We start from the raw sequence: 6,000 nt of genomic DNA, 5'->3' as shown, positions 1-6,000 counted from the left end.
AATTGGATGCTTGCCCCCTAGGTGGAATGTAGGGGTTAGAGCTCTTGTTTCCATAATTATAGTTATTGTAATTCCCTTGATTGGGATTAACCTGATCAGTTCTTCCATAATTATTTCCTTGGTAATTTTGTTGAGGCCTTTGCCATGGGTGATTACCGGGACCTTGGTAGTTTTGCCGTTGATAACCCCCTTGCGAGTTATTGACATAATTCGCATCCTCATATTGTGGCTGCCCCTCAAGATAAGTTTCGTCAGAAACTAGATACATTCCGGGAGCATGAGGTGGCATCTCATCGACAACATTTATATATTTGGCCTCTTTCTCCATAAGCCTTTTGGATAATAAATCCACGGTGGTTTGCAATTGAGCGAACGCATGATCTCGCTCATGATTTTCTTTGGCCACCGCGGCCACAGAGGGACTACCATATGATAGGAATTCGCTATCACTCGAATGCCAGGCTTGATTATGGGTAGTAAGCTTGTCGAGCAACCGGGTGATGTTGACAAAGGATTTGTCCATGAAGCATCCCCCAGCTGCAGTGTTGACAGCTATTTGATTCATTGTATCTAGCCCCTTGTAGAACTTCTCTGTAAGAATTGCATCTGGAAATCCATGAGTCGGAGATTGAGCTAGATAATATTTGAACCTCTCCCATGCAGCATATAGTTGTTCCCCTGGAAGTTGTTTAAACCCAAAAATCTTATCCCGAAGCTCAGCCTTTTTGCTGGGTGGGAACCATTTTTTTAGAAAGATATTGGCCAGCTCATTCCAGGTATGAATAGTATTGCTTGGGAGATTTTCATACCATTCCCTAGCTTGGCCAGCTAAGGAATATTTGAAAATCCGCAGTCGCAGTGCATCAGCAGGAACAACACCTTGAGATTGTTGGGAACATACATGCACAAAATTCTTTAGGTGTCGAAGTGGACAGTCCTCCGAAGAATTTCGGAAATAGCCTTCAAGTTTCAATAGCTGATAGATAGAACTATCAATTTTGAAATTAGCATTTCCTGTTCTCGGGGGAACTACAGCAGAAGCATAATCAGCTTCGTCGATGAATTCTGCAAATACATTCTCATCCTCCTCTTCTTCTGGTGCAGGATGGTTCACTTGGATCCACCCTTGGTTCCCTTGATTGCGATGGGGTCTTCCAGCCATGTTCACCTGGTTCACTAAAACAGCAAACGAGGTGTGATGGAATAGAAAAAGTTTTAAAGAATAGTACACAACAATTAGTAATTTCTGAACCGTATTCCCCGGCAACGACGCCAAATTTTGATACGCTCAAATTACACCTATTAATGGCGTAAAGCGGACGTTGTCAAATATAGTAACCCAACAAGGTTGGGGTCGAATCCCACAGGGAATATGGAGAGAAAAGAGTACTAATCGTATGCGATACCGGTCTTTAAATGCTTTAATCCTATTCCGGATAGTTTGAATTGATTGTTGAATAATATAATTTAATACTTTGACTTAAAATGTAATTAATGTGAGAGAGAGAGAGTAAGGTTGTGTTCCCCAATTTGATTAGATATTATGCTTTAGGTTTCAAAGTGATATACTTCTAATGGTTGTTCTATGAATATGCACTTGGTCTCTTAAAGACTTCTTAATGTTTCCCAACAGTTAAGCAATATTTTCTCTTTATGATTCTTCCGAATATAAAAGAGTTACAATCGAAGAGCGGCCAATGATGCCAATTTAGACTTATTCTTATTCCTAAGTTAGTCTATTAAACGAGGGTTAACGCCTCGAGTCATTGTTATTCAATCTTACCAATATTGACTCTCTTTCCCAAGAAAAGTCAATATAATGGCTTCGGCTAATGCTTGCAATCATTACCCAACGTTACAACTCAAAGATAGAATAAATAACAACAACCATTATGCATATATCAATAATAGAAACCCATTCACATAATACCAATCATGGGATTCACAACCTTAGAATTGAAATTAGCTACTCATAATGTTTCTTGACAGAAAAAGCTTAAAGATTAACATAATACACTTACAATACTAATACAAGATGGAATGAGAGTGATTTTGTTGCCTTAAATGCTCCAACCACTTCAAGATTAAAAACCTAGGGTTTATGCCTCTAAAATAAAATCTGAATGATGAATTAAAACCCTACATTATGTATTTATAGAGCCAAAAATCGCGCCAAGTTTCTGGACAAAAATGCCCTTACGCCACATTGTTACGGACCGTAACTCAGGTTACGGTCCGTCCTTCATTTCGTCATTTGACCACTTTGACGTTACGGCCACCATGCGACGGACCGTACCCTGTGTTACGGTCCGTCCTTCTGAAGCGTAAGTGGTGACAATTACTTGGCAACTCTCTGGAATTTTGGATGATGTTACGGTGAAGGGTTACGGACCGTAACATGAGTTACGGACCGTAACACTAAACCGTAACACTGAAGGTTTTATTGAAACTCTCTGGAAATTTAGCTCATGTTACGGTGACATGTTACGGACCGTAACATGAGTTACGGACCGTAACAGTCCACCGTAACACTGATGGTTTCAATGAAAACTTTCTGGAAATTCAGGCCCTGTTACGGTTCAAAGGTACGGACCGTAACATGAGTTACGGACCCTGTTACGGTCCGTAACATGAGTTACGGTCCGTAACATGAGTTACGGAGCGTCGCTTAGCTCCAATTTGTCCGTTTTTTCAGCATTACTTCTCATTTCCGATCCTTAGTTAATCAACCCTATAAAACACAAAAATAACATAAGAAACAATGTAAAAACACTTAAAATCAAGAAACATGTCTAGTTACAAAGGCATAAAATGTGCTAAAATTCACGGCACATCAGTACGATACCCCGGTACGAAGAAAAGATCGAACATGCTGGTGCTCACTTGGACTTACCTCCGGCTCCAGACTCACCGGTCATACATTGACCTGATTTTTACCGTATACAAATAGTCCTCACACTTTCCGGATCGTAGTTTTACTAGATTAACGGGAAGTGGATAAGTCTCAAAACCGGTGGTTCCACAAGCTCGTTCTTATCTTCAAATTTGGCGAGAACAGTTATGTCATGTCTTTCTGACTTCGGCCACGAGTCTTGTCCCGAGTGGTTGACCTCGGGAACCGCCTTAAACCACGTCGCTTCAAATCACGTCGCATTAAATGTGGGACACGTGTCGCCTCTCGATTGGCCCTTGTCTGTAACCGCTGCAGTTTAACGCCTATACAAGGCCCAAAGCTGCTTCACTTTTTCACTTTCACTTTCACTTCTCATTCTCATTCTCCATCTCTTATTTCTTACTTCCTTAATCGTAAAAACACCTTTGTTAACTCTTTCATTTGTTACTTTGATCGTAAAGCCCCTTTGTTACTTCAAAGTTTTTTGCATCTTCCAACTGCCTCTTCCATCCTTCTAATATTTCCTCTTTCATTATTTCGTTCTTGAATCTTCCATCTGCCACTTCAAATTCTCAAATTTTCTTACCCACTCTTTCACCCTTAAAATGTCTGCCAACACCGAATCTAATTTCCAGGACGTTCCCTCGGTTTCTTCCCCGGGAGCTGAGCCTGTTTCAAAACCCAAAACAAAAACATTTGTGGAACCGACTGCTTTGGACATAATACCGTCTAGACCCAACTACAGCCACGAATTTGACGTCGAGAAGCCTTCTCCAATCGCGGATAGGGGTTTCGATGTAATTCGATACCCTTCGTCTATTACGGAGGATCTCCTCCCTCGGATCCGGGCCGAATATGGATGGGATAAGCATCCGGTGCAAGTGTTCGCCCCCGGGCCCGACGAGTCCATTACTGATTACAAAGAAGGTTTCCTATACGTTTACACGTATCCGTTCACGCTCAAATTCGATCCTCCAATTGATCCGGTTATTCTCGAGATGTGCCGGACGTACAACGTGACCTTGGCCTAAATTGGGCAGATTATTTGGAGGATCGTGGCCTGCCTCCGCCTACTAGCCAATAACGCCAAAAGGGAATTCACATTGGCTCACCTCATCCAGTTGTATTCTCCGAGAATTTTCCGAGGGGGCGTGATATAGGTCGCCAAACGAGGTCGGAACCCGATTCTTTCCAAACTCGACGAGGATAGAGATCGAGGATGGTTGGAACGTTATGTTCAGGTAAGGACTGCATACATTATTCCGACTGATCACATGCCCTTTTCGGAAAAGTGGAACAATAGACGTAAGTTTCTAAGCTGTTTCCCTTCTATAATTATATTTCCTTTATACTTTGCCCAAATTGCTCCCTTACACGCATATGTGATGATTTTTTTTAACCGAGGCATGGTGTCACGACCCAGCTAGGGGCCGCGACGGGTACCCGGGGCTAGCCACTGAGCACCATTCGTTCTGCTACTCATCTTACTCATTCAATGCTCGTTTATGGATTTATACTTAGGACATAAGAAAAATCATCTTTTCATTTTGAGAACACAAAAATTCTTTTATATGCATAAGCCTCTCGGCCATCAAAATAATATATACATGTACATGAGAGCATCTCGTGAGACCATCTAGCCCACACTGCGCATCTACGAGCCTCTACTGGAGTACTGAACATAGGGACGGGACAAGACCCCGTCATGCCCAAAAATACATATACATGACTATATACACAAAAGAATAATCAAGCACCTCCAGGACAAGGGAGTGCTTCCAATTAGCTGACAGCTACTACGGGTCTGGATTGAGCTCTCCTGCCTGTCTACCTATGGGCATGAACACAGCGTCCAAAGAAAACGGACGTCAGTACGAACATTGTACTGAGTATGAGAGGCATGAACAATGAAATAAGTTAATGATATAGAGAAGATACTCATATGGAACATCGGAATCTAACTGCCAAGTATAAGAAAACAAATCATGCTGTCTTACTCATGCTCATCGTCATATCATATCATATATGCATCATGTATAAACTGCCCGTCCATATCGGATCGGTGTGATAATCATAACATGAGCCCGCGTCCAGGCCTCCCGCGTCCGGGGTAACATCTCATGCCGCCCACTAGTGGTGTCTGCCCATGCCATCTGGCCATGGTGTATCGCATAGCTGCCCGCCTTGGCAGTGACTGCCCGGACAAATAGGTGCGGTGTAATAGTAATATCATCATATGCTCATCACAATATTCTTAGCTTATCATAATACATACTCTATCGGGGTGATGTAAGGTCGTGATCCCCCGATTGCATTATGGAACAATCATGGACATTCTGCCTCACCTTGAAGGAATTAACATATAAGGTGAGTGTAAGCGATAAGTAACTTCATTAGACTTTCTATACTTTAACTCATTACCTTGTGTAGCTAATTATAGACATAGGCTCATGGATAAGAAACAAGTTAAACTATAGGATTCATGCCATTAGAAAGAAGGGACTAGCCTCACATACCTTTGGCGTTTAACTGAACTATCGCTCGCTTGCTCCCCTTCGATAGCGCGTTTCTTCCTTCAAAAGAGAATTCGCATTTACATTAGTTAATCGACTATAAGAACGCGTTACTAACTCTAAGGAAAATTTGGGCGACACTTCCTTTGTTTATACTACTTTTTCCCTATTTCATGTCAACTTCCAACACCCACAACAACAATTACAATATAGCAATCAACAATCATCATTCATATACAAGGGCCACGATCCACCATTTCTCTTCATTTTTCCCACATTTAAGGTTATAGTTCGTTATCGCGTTTTCTCATATATAATGCTTATTTCCTGGTCTAAACATCATTTACAACATATTCATAATCATGGCACATCAACGTTTATGGTTCCATTTGACTACCATTCAATTATGACACTATTCTCCCATTCAAGACCCATTTTCCATGTCTTCATACAATTCAAGCATCTTAGCTTTCCAATACCTTAAACAACATGATAAAGTCACGAAACTTACCTTGGATGGTGGTGGAACAAGCCTAGAGTGGAGTTCTTCCTTTACCACTAAAACCCTACTTCACCTCTTCTGGAACTTCTTGG

General features: G+C 41.6%; 1 non-coding gene across 1 annotated transcript; it reads left to right on the top strand.

Annotated features, from left to right (window-relative positions):
- The first annotated feature begins 611 nt into the window (after positions 1–611).
- Positions 612–718, top strand: LOC132638930 (small nucleolar RNA R71). The gene has a single exon (XR_009581987.1). It is a non-coding gene; the product is annotated as a small nucleolar RNA R71 (small nucleolar RNA).
- The last annotated feature ends 5,282 nt before the right edge of the window (positions 719–6,000 follow it).

Source organism: Lycium barbarum, chromosome 4 (assembly GCF_019175385.1).
Source record: "Lycium barbarum isolate Lr01 chromosome 4, ASM1917538v2, whole genome shotgun sequence".
In the NCBI taxonomy this organism is placed as follows: Eukaryota; Viridiplantae; Streptophyta; class Magnoliopsida; order Solanales; family Solanaceae; genus Lycium; species Lycium barbarum.
The sequence above is the reverse complement of the archived record's forward strand: the minus strand, read 5'-3'. Positions and strand labels throughout refer to the sequence as shown.